General features: G+C 45.8%; 1 pseudogene; it reads right to left on the bottom strand.

The window, feature by feature from the left end:
* Positions 1-221: 221 nt before the first annotated feature.
* LOC136331957 (leukocyte immunoglobulin-like receptor subfamily A member 6) overlaps positions 222-17,133 on the bottom strand; it is a 47,821-nt pseudogene continuing 30,909 nt past the window's right edge.

The raw sequence follows: 17,133 nt of genomic DNA, 5'->3' as shown, positions 1-17,133 counted from the left end.
AGAGCAGCATACATGCTGGGCTCATCTGGGGGCTCCTCTGATGAGGAGGAAGGGGGTGTAGTTGTATCCTGTCTGAGAGTCAAGTGGTTCAGCTGGGCGTAGGTCACATCCTGGGGGGCATCAGAAGCAGCAGCCTGGAGCAGGGGGAGAGTGAGGGAGATGGAACATGGATGGAGTGGGGGGATTCTGGGGGCATGGAGAGCATGGGACCCACCTGACTGTCCATCTGTCTGTCCTCTTCTGCTTGTTTGTCCTTCATGTCCAGCAATCCCCCCAACAGGGAGGAAGGAGAGGTGGCCATTCCCTGCCTGAGTCTTGATCTTGAGTGGTTCACCTGGGTGGACGACACTCCCTGGGTGACTTCATCGTGCCTGTTCTGCTGCAGAGACAGTGAGACAGAGACAGTGTCCCCTGATTGTACTGGTGAAACTCTCCAGTAAATTATTCACCTGTTGTCAGAGTGAGGATGTGAAATTTTATTTTTTTTTAACATTTAAAAGAATCTTATTTATTTTAAGTGAAAACTTACTTTCTAAGTTACACAGGTACATAATTTGTTTATGCACATTTCATTATCAAAGAATTTGGCATACAGATATTTTTAAATTTAAATCATTTCTACATTTTCTTTTTTTTATTAAAAAAAATTTAGTGAGAGGAGGAGAGGCAGAGACAGAGTCCTGCATGTGCCCCCACTGGGATCCACCTTGCAAGCCTACTAGGGGCAATGCTCTGCCCATGTGGGGACCCTTGCTCCATTGCAAGTGGAGCCTTTTTTTGTGTGTGTGTGCCTGAGGTGGAGGCCATGGAACCATTCTCAGTGCCCAGAGCCAACTCACTCTAATTGAGACTTGGCTGCAGGAGGGAAGGAGGAGAGCTAGCTAGCTATATAGTTAGATAGATATATAGAGAGAAGTGACGGGGGAAAGGTAGAGAAGCAGATGGGCGCTGTTCCTGTGTGCCCTGACCAGGAATTGAACCCGGGACATCCACACACCTGGCTGATGCTCAACCACTGAGACAACTGGCCAGAGCCTTATACATTTTTTCAATTTAATATGTTAACATGGTTTCAAAGTCCCACTCAATAAAACACCCTTGGCCCCCAGTATCATGCCCGCCATGCTCCATGCAAAGTCTCTTTCCATTCCCATGTCACTCTCTTTGTCCCCCTCCCCCTAACTCCCTCCCCCCTTTCCCTTTGGAACTTGCTATCCTGTTAGCTGTATCTATGTGTTATGTATATAATATATAATTTGGCTAATCCCTTCACCTTCTTTGATCCCATCCCCTGATCCTCTTTCTCTCTGACAGCTGTCCATCTGTTCCTTGTGACTGTGCCTCTATATCTATTTTGTTCCTCAGTTTATTGTGTTCATTAGATTTCACATATAAGAGAGATCATATGACATTTGTCTTACTCTTCCTGGCTTATTTCACTTGGCGTAATAATCTCCAGGTCCATCTATGCCTTTGCATAAGGTTAAAATTCTTTTTTGTGGCTGCATTGTATTCCACTGTGTATATGTACCAGACATTTTTTATCTAGTTGTCTACTGACGGACACTTGAGCTGTTTCCAGATCAGAGTGATGATGTTGAACTTTAAATCAGATTAGACTGGCCCTGGCTAGTTGGCTCAGTGGATGAAGCATCAGTCTGGCATGTGGATGTCCCTGGTCTGATCCCTGGTCAAGGCACACATAAAATGTGACCATCTGTTTTTCTTCCTTCCTTTTCCCCTTTTCATTCTCTTCCCTCCAACAGCCAGGGGCTTGGTTGGCTTGAGTGTTAAGGAGAGTTCAGTTAATTCCAGCATTGGCCTTTGATGACGGTGCTGGGTAGATGCAGTAGTCTGTCTATCTTCCCTCCTTTCACTTAAAACAAATTCAGATTAGGTCACTCTCTTGATGGTACCTGCAGGGACTTCCTAAGCCTTGGAACATCTGGATGCTTCTATGGTTCTGACTCCTAACACTCTCTTGCTGATTTGACTCCTGCCATTTGGCCCATTTTGTTGAATAAGCATGTCCTGCCTCAGGACCTTTGCACCTGCTGTTTTCTCTTTTCCTCTATGGCTACACACTCTAGCCTCACCCCTGCCTTATTTTCCTTCACAGCACTTTGCTCTTTAGGACACTGTCCTCTTATTTGCATATTGTCTCCCTCCCCCACAGGTGAGCTGGAGGAGTGTGGAGACCGTGTTGCTCAGGGCTGCACTGTGGCCCCTAAATGGAGCTGGTAAACAGTGAGCTCCCCTCACATCTGCTGGTGAATGAATGAAGGGGGCCCTGAGGACCTGTGGGTGATTCACTTGTTCATGTGTCCTCCTGAGACCTGGGGCTGCACAAGGTCAGACAGAGGATCAGGAGCCAGCAAAGGGGACCACATATGATGTCACAGGGAAACCAGGAGGAGTGAGTCACAGCAAAGTGACCGGGGTGCCCAGAAGGGGAAGTGAGTGTGGGACGCTCCTGTGAACCAGTGAGGTGAGGACAGGGAAATGTTTGTTGGACTAAACTGGGCAACAGGAAGGTCCTTGGTGGCCTGGACAGGAGCAGGGTTCTCACCCGAGGGTCCAGCTCTCTGCCCTCCTCAGGCTGTGGGTCCTTCATGGCAGCATCTGCTGGGGCAGAATCGAGGTGTGTCCTGGCAGGGTCCCTGAGATCTCAAGGCTGCAGAGCTCACCTGCTCCCAGATGGGCCACTAACCCAGGGGTGAGGTGAGGTGCCAGGTCATGCAGTGAGGATTTCAGTCCTTCCCACCCCTGACCCCACACCCTCCCTGCCTGTCCCTCCCCGTCATCTCCTGAATTCCTATGCCCCCTCCCCCAGAGCAGCCCTCTCTTCCTCTCACAGGGGGCTCTTCCTGGGCATCCCCAGCTGGGCTGCAGCTGGCAGAGGAGACAAGAGTGTTAGGGGCAGAGAGGGGTCGTGGATGGTGAGAGTCTGGGGGTCTTTGGGGCAGCAATTACTGGCATGCAGGTCTTTGTGTTTGGGCTTGGGGGTCTGTGGCCCCAGCAGGAAGTTAGACATAAGCTTCTCTCTGAGCTGGTCAAGAGGGACAGTCTCAGCCCTGGGAGGGCGGGACCTCCATTTCTGCACGATTGAACAGGAAAGAAAGAAGCCTTAACACACACTTGTACATATCTTTTAGTATTTCATGAGATTGAAAATGATAAAAGATAACCTCACATTTGTACATCTATGCTGACAACGAGTATTTTTTTTCTAGATTTTCTGATTTGAGATTCTAGAGAAATATTTTTCCCAGCTGCCCTTCTCCACCTATTTGGTTTTCCTGTGCCTGGTTCTCTGAGCCCCCACCCCTCTCTGTGACCCAGGTCACCTGATGCCCTACTTACTTGACATCCTGTCTTTGCTCTGACGCTGGTGTCGAAGGAAGAGGAAAAGAAGGAGGGAGAGCAGCAGGACAAGGACCACTGAGACCCCAATCAGGATAATCTGGTACCATTTGAGACCTTGGACATAAATGACATCATGAATGAGCCAGTGATGCCATTTAATGAGCACCTACTGTGTGTGAGGCAGGTGCTGGGGGCTGTCATCCATCTCCTCTCCCCCTCCCCACAGTCAGGCACAGGGGTTGCTGACTTCACCCCCATTTCACTGCCGCTCAAGAGGTTCACTACATGCCCCATGTCACCCAGCCTGGAGGGGGCAGAGTTGGGCCTGGAACCTGGGTCTTTGGGCTCCCTGTGCTGTCCTCATGTCACAAGCTGGTGTCCACCTTTCTCCCAGGTGGACACCAGCTTCGTGCCCTGGGTTCCTCATCTGCGAGGGGCCTGTCCATGTTCCATCGGGAGCTGAGGTTCCTTTGTTATTACCTGACCCCAGCACAGCAGGGACTCAGTTGGGACAGAGGAGTGAGGAGGACTCTGTGTCACCTGGGACTCCTCTCCACCGTGTAGGACCCTGATACTTTACTGGGTAGGTCAGGCTAGACTGGGGGTCCTGCTTTCTTGAGCTCTGTGAGGACCCCTGTGTCACCTGTCCTTACAGCAGCCTGTGAGAAGGATGGAACCAGGGATGGACAGACAAGAACCTGACACTCAGAGGAGAGAAGGGACAGCCTGGCCCCACAGCAGGAGCAGCAGAGCCGGGAGCTGACCCAGGTCTGACTCCTGTCCCCTCTCTCCTCTGAGCTGAGCCTGAGCTGAGAGAATGTACCTGGATGGCTCAGAACCTTGGCCTGTCTGTCTGTCCCTTTATAGAGTCACCGTCACTGCTACGGAGGGGACATTCCCCATAACATCACACCCTGGGGCTTCCCTGGAAGCCCCCTCTCCCAGAAGCTCAGAGCCAGAACTGACAGGAAATCTGAGCTCTGGGCCACGATTCTGTCCTTTTACACTTGGGGACACTGAGGCCACACAGGGGAAGGAGTGTTCATGTCAGTGTCTCCACAGATGCCTGAACCCCCATATGACGCTGCCTCTGTCCCCCGTGGATGCACCCACCTCCTCCTCACAGAGACCCTCACTTACCCCTCTGCGGGCCTGACTCCATGCGAGGCAGGAACCAATCTTCAGAGCTTCCTGGGATCAGGATGGCGAGTTAGGGTGGGGGCTGTCTTCTCCTTACCTAAGCCTAGGCCCCAACAACGCCCTCTTCCACGACCACCCCACTTGTCACCTGCCCTCCTCACCACTCTGAGGGCTTGACTGTGTAATTTGGGGAGGGGAGAATGCTCAGAGTCCCTGAAGCTCTGTGTTTCCCCTGAAATCTTTCCCGATTCTCAGCACCCCTGTGACACAAGCTTGTCCTTAAGTACATGGGGGACATTAAAACTTCTGAGAAGCTCAGAGTCACCCCTAGCAAACAGGTTCTAGTGGCTCACCAATGGTGGTGATGAACCTATGGGTGGGGGGCTGGGGTCTGCAGTGTCCTGGGAAGGGAGTTATAGGGGGTGAGAGTCTGGGGCTGACCCTGGAGTCTCCACATCACTCAGACTCCTCCTGTGTCAGTTCTGTGGCCTCCCCAACACACTCCCACGGGCCACCCGGTACATTCTGGACCCCAGGTCAGGGAGGGGTGGGCATGGGACAGTGAGTCTCTGAGGAGTATGTATCTTCTGGGTGACAAGATCCTGAACTGACAGAAAATACAGGGTCACTGTCCCCTCACCTGAGACCAGGAGCTCCAAGGACTCACTGGGCTGTGACAGCAGGTAGGGGGTGGTGTTCTGTGAGCTGTAGCACCTATAGGTCCCCCCGTGGGCTGAGGTCACAGGACGCATGGAGAACTCTGCCTGGTACTGCTGAGCTCGGAGCTCTGATCTAAGACGCAGTGGGGGATCGGCTGTCTCCTCCTTGGACAGAAGGAAAGTGTCCGTCGGGCTCTGTGACTGACACAGCAGGGTCACGTTCTCTCCTGAGGCCACTGTGTTGTTTGGCTGCACTGAGAGGGAGGGTCTGTCAGGGAGCCGTCCTAGAGAGAGGGAGGGTGGGTGAGGGGCTGCCCACCACCTTGTTCTGACCAGTGAGTCAGCAGCCCTCTCTCTGAGGACCCTCTTCTCTGTCTGTCTCTGTTTCTCTGAGTCTCCCCTCCCCTCCCATCCCCTGTCTCTCTCTGTCCCCCTCCCTGGGACCCTGCACGTTCACTCTGCCCATCACCACCTGAGATCCCCCAGCAGGGCCTGTGCAGAGTCTGGGTCCCTGACTGAACCCACAGTCCCCTCACCTGCCACCAAGATGTCCACGGGGTCACTGGGGGCCGACCACTCGGAGGAGAGGTTGTATCCTCCGTAGCATCTGTACCGGCCCCCGTGGGAGCTGCTCACAGTGTCCAGGGAGAAGTTGGCCTGAGAGAGCCCAGCCTGGGGCTGCAGGAAAAGGCTCTGTGGGAGGTCATGTTCCCTTTCCTTGGACAGAATAAATCTGTCATAGCCGACAGCAGAGTGACACTGGAGGGTCAGGCTCTGTCCATAGACCACGATGGGGCCCTGCTGGGTCAGGAGGAAGGGCTTCTGAGACACACCTGGGGAGACCAGACGTGAGTTACAGGGGCTGCTCCTCCCATGCAATGCCTTCTTCCGTCCTGGCCCAGGTCTCACTGTCTCTCTCTCTGTCTCTGACTCAGGAGCTCCTGTGCTCCCCTCACCCCACCCTCTCACATGGGGCTCCCCTCACAGCAACGATGATAGTAATGTGTCTGATGCCTCAATCCATGGATGAGACACTAATGGGACTTACCTGAAACCAGGAGCTCCAGGGTGTCACTTGGCAATGACCACACTTGGGGTCTGTTTATGTAACAGCCATAGCATCTGAACGTCCACCTCTGACTGGGGCTCACGGGGCCCACAGGGAACAGGACCTGATATCTCCCACTGAAGAAGTGTGACTGTGAGTCCAGGGTCCAGGAGAGCCTGTGATCTCCTTCCTTAGTCAGAATAAACCTGTCAAATCCATCCCATGAGTAACACTGGAGGGTGACGTTCTCTCCTGAGGTCACGATAGGGCTGGGCAGGGCTGAGAGGCTGGGTTTGCTGTAGGATCCTAGGAGAGGAGGAGGCAGCGTGTCAGATGGGGCTCACCCCTCCCTCATGTCCCCCAGGGCTGGGTTGTGAGAGGGGAGACCCCCTGAGAGCAGACCCCCTTCCTGAGGGCAAAGCCTGAGGCTGGGACCCCTGGTGTTTCCTTACCTTGTACCACCAGCTCCAGGGGGTCACTGAGCTCTGACCAGCCGGTAGAGTTGAGATATCTACAGTAATATCTCCCTGCATCATGCTCTGTCATGTACTTGATGGGGAACTTGGCCTTGTTCTCGGACTTCAGTGGCTTAGGTGTGTCCCACGGTTGTGTGCTTCCCTCTTTATGCAGATGGTACTTCTCAGCCCCCAGGGTCCCCTGACACCAGAGGTTCACAGGGTTCCCCCAGGGGATCATGGAGCCAGGTTCTGCCCAGAGTGTGGGCTTTGGGAGGGTCCCTGGAAGGAGTCAGAGGTCGTAAGACATTCCCCCCCCCCACTCCCAGCTGTCAGTCCCAGGGCCCTCCCAGAGGTCTCTCATCTGTCAGACAGGTCTGCTGTTCTCCATCCCCAGCTGCCCGTGGGGTGGCCCCTGTCCCCTATGACAAATGGGACCGGGGGCTCCTGTGAACAGACTCACCTGCCTGCACTCGGGACCTCGGGCTCACACTCAGTCCTGGAAGAGAGTTCCTGTGAGAGATTTGCTCCTGAGCCTGAGCAGAACTCCCTCCCCCAACATGATCCTCCTGGGTCCTGGGGTCCTGACAGATCAGTGCCTGGCTGTGGGGCGGGGTCCATCCCTGACCAGCGCTTCCCCTTCCCTTCCCCATTCTCACCCAGGCAGAGCAGGGCTGTGAGTGTGGGGGTCATGGAGTCTCTTCTCTCTGGATCCTGCTGTGCAGATGGAGGAAACCAAGGCAGAAAGACACTGTGTGGCCACTGGGAGGCTGCCCCTCCCTGTCACAGGGCTGTCACGTCAGCGGCCCCCAGAAAGGAGAACATTCCTCCCCAGGGCCTGGCTCTCATTTCCATGATGCCGCAGGAAATAACCCACAGTCTCCTGAGACGCCCTTTCCAGGTGAGGTGACCCAGGGCACGTCCTTCCCTGTCAGAGCCTCCCCCATGGGGTCACCATCCTCATCCTGTTCATCAACTCCTCCCTGTGGGTCCTCACCATGGATGGTGGTCACCAGCCCTGGAGATGCTTCAGAAAGATGTGAGTCCCTGTGACTGCAGAGCTCAGATCAACAGGGACAGGTCCACCGTCTCCCTGTGCAGTTCAGCTCTGTGTGTCTGACAATGAGCACCAAGGGGAATACAGGGAAATAGGGAAGGAAAAATGGTTCTTCTATGGCTCAAGAGTGTGGCTTTCTTTTCATCATAGCTGTCATCTCAGACTTCTCATTTTTCTTAGTGACAGCTTTTTTTTCTCTTGATTTTCATTTTTTGGGGGGACAAGCCTCTGAGACGTTCCTGCCCCCTTATTGTCCCTTGTTTCCTGGGTTCAAGTCTCCCCCTCATCCTGTGGTCCTGCTTTCCAGCTTTAAGGGACACTGATTTGGGTTAGAGCTCTGATATTGATGAACAATAAGTATTTATTTAGATAACCATCACCCAATACCTGTGCACCCTTGAGTGATAACATCCTACCTCTGAGCCTCAGTTTCCTCATTTGGTCAGGCTGTCATGAACCCCCCTCCTCAGAGTGGTTGTGGGTCAGTGGTGCTGGGTTCCTGGGAGGGAGACATCAGTTTCAGACCAGATGAAGTCCTGAGGGGGCTGGGACAGGAGAGAATCAGGGTGCCCACCAACAAGTGCAGGATCGCTGTGCTGACTGGAGACCCTGTCAGCTCTGAATAGCAAGTAAAGCTTCTGAAAGTAGTTCTAAAACATGTAGCACAGCCATGTGCAGAAAAAGAGAAATGACATTTCCCCAAATGGAGAGGAAACCACAACAGGGAACAGATACCAATAGTGAGTGGTTACTAGTGCCCAGAACCATCCATGGGTCATAGGGAGATTTCCACCTGTGTGGACAGAGAGTGGGACCTCAGGTCTTCACAGAAAGGGAGGAGTCAGGGTCCAGGGGAATTTGGAAGCTGTGGTCCCCTGCCCCTTGTTTCTGTATGAGCACTGGGATATCTGTGCTCACTGGCCTGAGCTCAGCAGTGAGCTACCTCCCTTGCGTGTCCTGAAACAGATAAAGTCCAGTATCGTCAGCTATGGCGTTTTTCATGTGAGCATTTGAGGCTCCCACCGGCCCGGTCCTGATGGACAGAACGCTGAACAGACGCTCCGTCTGAGAGAGCGAATACCATATGACAGGAACAGCTGCCGCTGTCTCCTTGTTAGCCTGAGTCCCAGGAGGGCCCGAGGAGAAACCTGGGCAAGAGCAGATGTGTGAGGGGAGAGACTTCTGAGCCGAATGGACAACAGAGTTCATTCTGATAATGACAGGATGCTATGGACAGTAGTATATTGATAACGGGCACTGTCATGTGCAATGAAATAAAGTCAGTAGGACAATATGAGAGTCATTTGAGATTCTGATGTTCAAATATCTAAAAACTAAAGGGATGATTCAAGTTCTGAGCCAAGAATATGAGTTATTTATATAAGTCTATATTGAGTTAGACATCTTAGAGATAAAAAAACCCTAACAGAATAAACATATAAAATAATTCATTCCATAAAAGATGAGACACAGCTGAAGGACCAATTATGAGAGTGGAGAACAATATTGAGGAAATTCCCAGAGTGCAACATAGGGAGACCAGCAGTGGGGATTCATCATATTTAGGGACTAGAATGAGGAGGGCCAGTGTCATGTCGGTGGTGTGAGAATGCCATTTAGTAACAGCTCGAAAGGTAAATAATTGAGTAACCAGCTAAGTGATAGGGTGCATCTACTTAAAAATGAAATCCGTATTTTGACCTTTTGTGGTAAATGAAGACAATGAAGAAAATTTTTGTTATTATTTTTATTTAGAAAATTAAATTTAACAGGGTGACATTGATCAACAAGAGTACATAGGTTTCAGGCAAACACGTCTGTAGCGTTTGACCTGTTGATTATGTTGTATACCCATCACCCAATGTCTAATCATTTTCTGGCACCTTATATAAATATATGTTACTCTTTACATCCCTCCCCAATGTCCCCCTCCCCCACATCTTTCTGTCTCTGGTAAGCACTTCACTTTTATCTATGCCCATGAGTCTCAGTTTTATACCTTACCTATGTGTGAAATCATACAGTTCTTACCTTTTTCAGATTTACTTATTTTACACAATATAAAGTTTTTAAAGTCCATCTATGTTGTCATAAATGGCAATATGTCATCATTTCTTATGGGTGAATAGTGTTTCATTGTATATATATATGTACCACATCCTCTTTATCTAATCCTCTATCCAGGCACAATTTGGTTGTTTCTATGTCTTGGCCACTGTGAATGTTGCTGTGATGACCATGGAGGGGGGGGTCTTTACAGACCAAGTTTTCAAGTTTTGGGGGTAGATACCCACTAGAGGGATTGCTGGGTCATGTGGTAGTTTTATTCTTAAGTGTTCGAGGAACTATCAAACTTTCTTCCATAATGGTTATACTAGTTTACATTCCCACCAGCTGTGAATGAGGGTTCCTTTTTCTCCACAGCCTCTCCAACACTTGTTATTACCTGCCTTGATAACAGCTTATCTAACAAGTGTGAGATGATAACTCATTGTTTTTTTGATGTGCATTTCTCAAATAGCTAGTGAAGATGATCATCTTTTCATATATCTGTTGGTCACTTGTATTTCTTCTTGGGAGAAATGTTTGTTCAGGTCCTCTCCCCATTTTTAAAATTGGATTGTTTGCTTGTTTATTGCTGAGTTTTGAGTTTTTTATATATTTTGGATATTAATCTGTTATCGGAGCTGTTGTTTGCAAATATCATCTCCCCTTTGTTTGGATGCCTTTTTGGTTTGTTGTCAGTCTCTTTTGCTATGCAGAAGCTTTTAAGTTTGATATAGTCTGATTCACTTATTTTTGCCTTTACTTCCCTTACCTTTGGGGTTAGATTTATAAATTGTTCTCTATAGCCAAGGTTTAGTACCTATGGGTTTTTTCCCATATAATTTATTGTTTCAGATAATTTTTTTAAAAAATTTAGGGAGAGGAAGGGAGGCAGAGACAAACACCTGCATGTACCCTGACCAGGATCCATCCGGCAAGCCCACTACGGGGCAATGCTTTGCCCATCTGGGATCCTTGCTCTGTTGCAACCAGAGCTATTTACTAGCGCCTGAGGTGGAGGTCATGGAGCCATCCTCAGTTCCTGGGACCAACTTGCTCTAATCAAGCTATGGCTGTAGGAGGGGAGAAGCGGGGGGGAGGGGGGGGAGAGGGGGGGAGAAGCAGAAGGGTGCTTGTCCTGTGTGCCCTGACTGGCAATTGAACCCAGGACATCTACATGCTGTGCTGATGATCTGCCACTGAGCCAAACAGCCAGGGCCTTGTTTCAGATCTTATATTTAGGTCTTTGATCCATTTTGAATTAATTTTTGTGCATGGGGACAAACTGTAGTCAAGTTTCGTTCTTTTGCATGTGATTTTCCAATTTTTCTAGCACCATTTATAGAAAAGGTTTCTTTTCTCCATTGTGTGTTTTTGGCTACTTTGTCAAAGGTGATTTGTCCATATATATGTGGTTTTATTTCTGGGCTCTCGATTCTATTTCACCGGTCTGATGTTTGTTTTTCTGCCAATACAATACTGTTTTGATTATTGTGGCTCTACAGTATAGTTTGAAGTCAAGTAGTTTGATACCTCGGGCTTTATTATTCTTCCTCAGGATTGCTTTGGCTATTCAGTTTATTATGGTTCCGTACAAACCTTTTAATTTTTTGTTCTATTTCTTTAAAAAAAGGACATTGGAATTTTGATGGGAATCGTATTAAATTTATATATTGCTTTGGGTAATATAGCCTTTTTAACTATGATTCTTTCAATCTATAAACATGGGATATTTTTTCATTTTATTGTGTCCTTTTCAATTTCTTGCAACAATGTTTTGTAGTTTTCAGTATATAGGTCCTTCACATCTTTTGTTCAGTTTATTCCTGGGTATTGTATTTCTTTTTGTTGCAAATTACAAAAGGAGTTGTTTTCTATTTTTAGTTCATTTCCTGAAGTTTCATTATTGGCATATAGAAAAGCAATGGACTTTTGTATATTGATTTTGTATCCTGTGAACTTACTGTATTGGTTTATTGTTTCTAATAGTTTTTCAGTGGAGTCTTTAGGGTTTTCTATATATAGGATCATGTCATTTGCAAAAAGTGAAACCTTTCATTCTTCTTTCCCAATATAAATGCTTTTTATTTCTTTCTCTTGCTTGATTGTTGTGGCTAAAACTTCTAGCACTGTATTGAATAGGAGTGGAAAGACTGGGCAGCCTTGTCTTGTTCCTGATTTTAGAGGAAAAACTTTTATTTTTTCACCGTATAATATATTAGCTGATGGTTTGTCATATATAGTCTCTATTATGTTGAGGTACTTTTCTTCTGTTTTGATTTTACTGAGTGCTTTAAACATAAAGGGATATTGTATATTATAGAATAGCTTTTCTATATATATTGATAAAATCATATGCTTTTTGTTCTTTGTTTTGTTGATGTGGTGTATTATGTTGATTGATTTCCATATGTTGAACCATCTTTATGCTGGAATGAATCCTACTTGATCATGATGTGTTATTTTTTTAATGTGTTGTTGTATTTGATTTGCTATTATTTTGTTTAAGATTTTTGCATTTGTATTCATTAGTGATATCTGTCTGTAGTTTTCTTTTTTTGTGTTGGTTTTGGTATGAGGGTTATATTGGCCTCATAAAATGTCTATTTTATTTTTTATATATATTTATATTTTTTGCATTTTTCTGAAGCTGGAAACGGGGAGGCAGTCAGACAGACTCCCACATGCGCCCGACCAGGATGCGCCCGACCAGGTTCCACCCGGCATGCCCACCAGGGGGCGATGCTCTGCCCATCTGGGGCATTGCTCTGTCGCGACCAGAGCTACTCTAGATCCTGGGTAAGAGACCAAGGAGCCATCCCCAGCGCCCAGGCCATCTTTTGCTCCAATGGAGCCTTGGCTGCGGGAGGGAAAGAGAGAGACTGAGAGGAAGGAGAGGGGGAGGGGTGGAGAAGCAGATGGGTGCCTCTCCTGTGTGCCCTGGCCGGGAATCGAACCTGGGACTTCCGCACGCCAGGCCGACGCTCTACCACTGAGCCAACTGGCCAGGGCTTGATGTGTTATTTTTTTAATGTGTTGTTGTATTTGATTTGCTAGTATTTTGTTTAGGATTTTTGCATCTGTATTCATTAGTGATATCTGTCTGTAGTTTTCTTTTTTTATGTGTTGGCCTTGTTAGGTTTTGGTATGAGGGTTATATTGGCCTCATAAAGTGTCTTAGGGAGCACTGCTTCTTCTTCTACTTTTTTGGAAGATTCTCAGAAGGATTGGTACCAAATCGTCTTTGAATGTAGGGTAGAATTTACTAGTGTAGCCATCTGGTCCTGAACTTTCGTTTTTTGGGAGTTTTTGAAGGTTGTTTCTATTTCTTCCTTGCTTTTAGGTCTACTTAGGTTTTCCACTTCTTCATGACTCAGTCTCGGAAGATTGTATAGTTTTAAGAATTTATCCACTTCCTCTAGGTTGTTGAATTTGGTGGCATATTATCTTTCAGAGTATTCTATTATTATCCTTTGTATATCTATGATGTCTGTGGTAATTTCTTCTTTTTCAATTTGGATTTTGTTTATATGAGTCTTCTCTCTTTTTCCCTTAGTGAGTTTAGTTGTGGGTTTGTCAATTTTATTGTTTTTTTTTTTTGTTAATTATTTTTTTGCAGCGAACTAGTTATTTGTTGTATTATTTTTTTCTATAGTTTTTTTTTTGTGTTCTATTTTGTTTAGTTCTTCTCTCATTTTTACTACTTCCTTTCTTCTGCTGACTTTGGGTTGGCTTCATTCTTCTTTTTCTAGTTTCTTAGATGTGATGTGCCTTGGAGTAAGTGTGTTTGAGTTGAGGTGACTGTGCATTCTGTTTGCTTCTTTGATTTGAGCTTCTAACTCTTTCCATACGCTTGGAAAATTTCCATTCATTATTTTTTTGAATAGGCTATCCCCTTCTCCCTCTTTTCTTCTTCTGATATACCTATTATTTTTATATTGCTCTTTCTGATGGAGTCAAACAATTCTTGTAGAGCTCTCTTAGTTTTTTTTTAAATTCATAAGTCTCTCTCTTCTTCTCTTTTTATTATCTCTAGTTGGCTGTCTTTGATATCACTGATTCTTTCTCTTATCTGACTTGTTCTATTAGGGAAACTAGCTTGCTCATTTTTTCAATTCATATATTGAGTTCTCATCTCTGTTTTTAAGTTTCAATTTCCTTGGTGAGGTGTTTGTTTTGTTTTCTGAGCTTATTAAGTTGCCTATTAGTGTTTGCTAGCATCTCATTGAGTATATTTGGAACTTCAATTTTGAATTCTGTATCATTTAACTCCAAGGTTTCCATGTGATTAAAATTTTTTGAGGAGATTTTTTATTTTCTTTCTGAACTATGTCTCTTGCTTGTGTAGCCATGGTATTCAATTTTTTCTTTCTTGATGGCATTTGAGAGTGGTATTGTTAAGAACCCTAATAAATAACAATGAAAAGAATAAAGAATTAAAATAAAAATACAATAAAAATTTAAAAATCATGACAAGTAAAAAAGATAAACCACAGAATACAGTAGTTGAAAAAAATTAAAAACAAAACACCCACAAAACATAAGAATAAAAATATAAAAATAAAATATAATGAAGAAGAAGAACAGAAAAAATAATAAGAAAAAAGGAATAAAGGAAAAATAAATAAATTTCAGCTTTGAGAGGTTTCTTGCAGCAGGTGTCATTGTATTACAAGTTTTAGTTCTGTGAAATTCTTGGGCTGTCCTCCACTGAGATGTTACTGTCACAGTGATGTAGGAGGGGCCACAGTAGTGTTGGTGGGTGGGGCATATTGTGAGGGATTTACGACTTTGGGGTTAAGGCTTCAGCTTTCTGGCTTTCTGGCTCTATCAACGGAAATCTCAAGCTTCCTGGCACTCTTCCCTATGTCTCAATAGATCTGGGGACTGGACATGCAGCACCTTTGTTCTCCAGGGGAGAGAGTAGCTATGGAGAGCTAGCTGTGGGGATTTTCTCTGCCACTCTTTGTACTGCAAAGAGAGGGAGGTGGGATCTGGGGGTCTGGGGGCCACGCTTTAATTTTCTCTGTCTCTGCAAAGTGTGTGGGCTGTACGTAGACCTTGGGAGCACTGGCTGTGATCCTGTGCTCTGGCCACTGTGGTTTAGTTTTTTCTCCTGTGCCCCTCTATCTCACAGCTCTTCCTCATAGAAGGAGATCCAGTCACTCTGAGTTTCCCTCTCTGTACTCCTCAGACAAAACCCAAACAGCTCATGCTTCTCTCTTCCTTGTAGTCTAGCAGAAGGAAAAAAACCCCAGTCATTCTGGGTTTGTTTTCTCTTTAGAGTCCACTGCAAATGAGTTTTATCTTCCAACCCCCTTTTCAACTCGTCTTAATTTTAGTCCATTCAGTGCATGGATCTTTTGGGAATGTCTGTGAGCCCAGCTTGGGTTTCTTTGCTGTGTTATACTTGTTCAATTTGTTGAAATTTCAAAGGGAGAGATTAGAAGTATCTCTCATACCACCATTTTTCTGACATCATCTCCCAGTTATATAATCTTAACATCCATTCTAAGCTAGATTTTCTAGATACATATCTAGGAAGGCCATCTTTCCCAATATTTGGGGTCTGTCAGCACCTTTCCAGGAAGTGCTAGGTTAGGAACATAAAGCCATCTCCTCAACCTTGTTTTATTTTTTCTTGCAGCTCATGAAGTTTCTTTTGAATTATCTATCAGGTGAGTTGCAAGTCTGCATGTCTTTGGGTTCCATTATTGGGAGGGTTATTATAATCTTTGGTGATGTCATAATTTTGAATCTTCACATTCTTTGTAGTTTTGTGCTCTTGTTTGTGTATGTGAAGGAGCAGTCACCTCTTTCAATCCTGACCAGTGGTCTCAGGTGAGCAGTCATTTCTTCTGGTCTTGCTTATGTTCTGGGGTTTCTCTAACCGTGTGTGTATACACTTGCTTAATGCTTCTTGCTCCTGCTAATGGCAGGACTCTTACCTTGTGTATCTTCTTTTCTTATAAAGCATCTACCCAGCTGATAGGAAGCTTTCTTGTTTTCTGAAAGTTAGCATGACAGGTCAGGTTTTAGTTCCTTTTATGCCCACTGACACTGGTGTGTTCCGTCCACACACTCCCATATATTCAACTATATCTCTCCGTCTGGACTGTTAGAAATTCTCTTTAGTCCACAGAGATCTGTCCACATCAGTGTTTGTTGGGTCATCCTGGAACTTGGTTATGAGGGGTTGGAATTAGTTCACAGTCTCCTTCAGGTTTCACAGCCTGTCCCAGGGTCTGTCTACCCACTTCCCAATGCACAGGTGGGCAAACTACCTTCCAGGTCCCTTGGCTTATGGTGCTGGATCCAATGGCTCTCATAGAGGCATTTTTGTTTGTAGATAGATGCTAAATTTAAAACATCAAAGGAGGAAAAAAAAGGGAAAACACTTGTGGTCACCATAGTGTTTTCGTCACTCTCTCACTGTGTCTGTCCCTCCTTCCCATTAGAGCCAATCTCTACCTTGTCTGATTTGGTACAGGACTCCTGACCCACTGGTCACATATATGCCTAGATATGAGATCTCACCTGATTCCCAAGACTCTTTCTGACTCAGAGAAGAAAGGGGCTGATTCCCTTTCTTGAGGCTGTCCCCATCTTGAGACAGCCCTGATAAGTCAGCTTTAATTAGAACACACACTGATTTTCTCAGTATTTCAAAAATAAAATTTACTTTCTGTCTTTGACTCACCCTTAAATGTGTATTTACTGATCATATACTATGTATAATACTTTGGTGTCAGAATCCAAAAATTCTTCTGTGTTCACTACAGTGGGTTTAGGTAGTACATCCTTCCTCTCACACAATTAACATTTTGTTGTTATGGTGAGAACATTAAAGATTTATTCTCATAGCAACTGTGAAGTACACAGCACAGTATGGTTACAGTTGTCCTCATGCTGTACATTAAATTGTCAGAAGTTATATATCTTATATCTGGAGCTTAGTGTCATTGGCATGTATTGTTTTGAACTAATAAACCACTTTATTAATACATTTGTTCATTTATCCCTCAGTTTTCACATCCATCATCTATTCTATTGATTAACTCACCCATCTATATACACATGAATCCATCCATCCATCCATCCATCCATCCATCCATCCATCCATTCCTTTATGCCTGTGTTCAAACTACCACCCCTCAATTCATAACACATATATTTTGTTAATTTCTACCTCACACACATTGCTAGGAGTAAAAAACTAAAATATGTGAAGTCAATGGACATAAAGATTTAATTGTGGAAGAGGAACAATTTCTATAGATCTTTGAACCATATATTTGCTTAACTAAAAATACTGTATTGTGCACTTAAATTTGTTTAAAAGTTAGATTTCAAGGTCAATGT

This window comes from Saccopteryx bilineata, chromosome 3 (assembly GCF_036850765.1).
Source record: "Saccopteryx bilineata isolate mSacBil1 chromosome 3, mSacBil1_pri_phased_curated, whole genome shotgun sequence".
NCBI classification, from domain to species: Eukaryota; Metazoa; Chordata; class Mammalia; order Chiroptera; family Emballonuridae; genus Saccopteryx; species Saccopteryx bilineata.
Note: the sequence above shows the minus strand (reverse complement) of the source record. Positions and strands in the feature narration are given on the sequence as shown.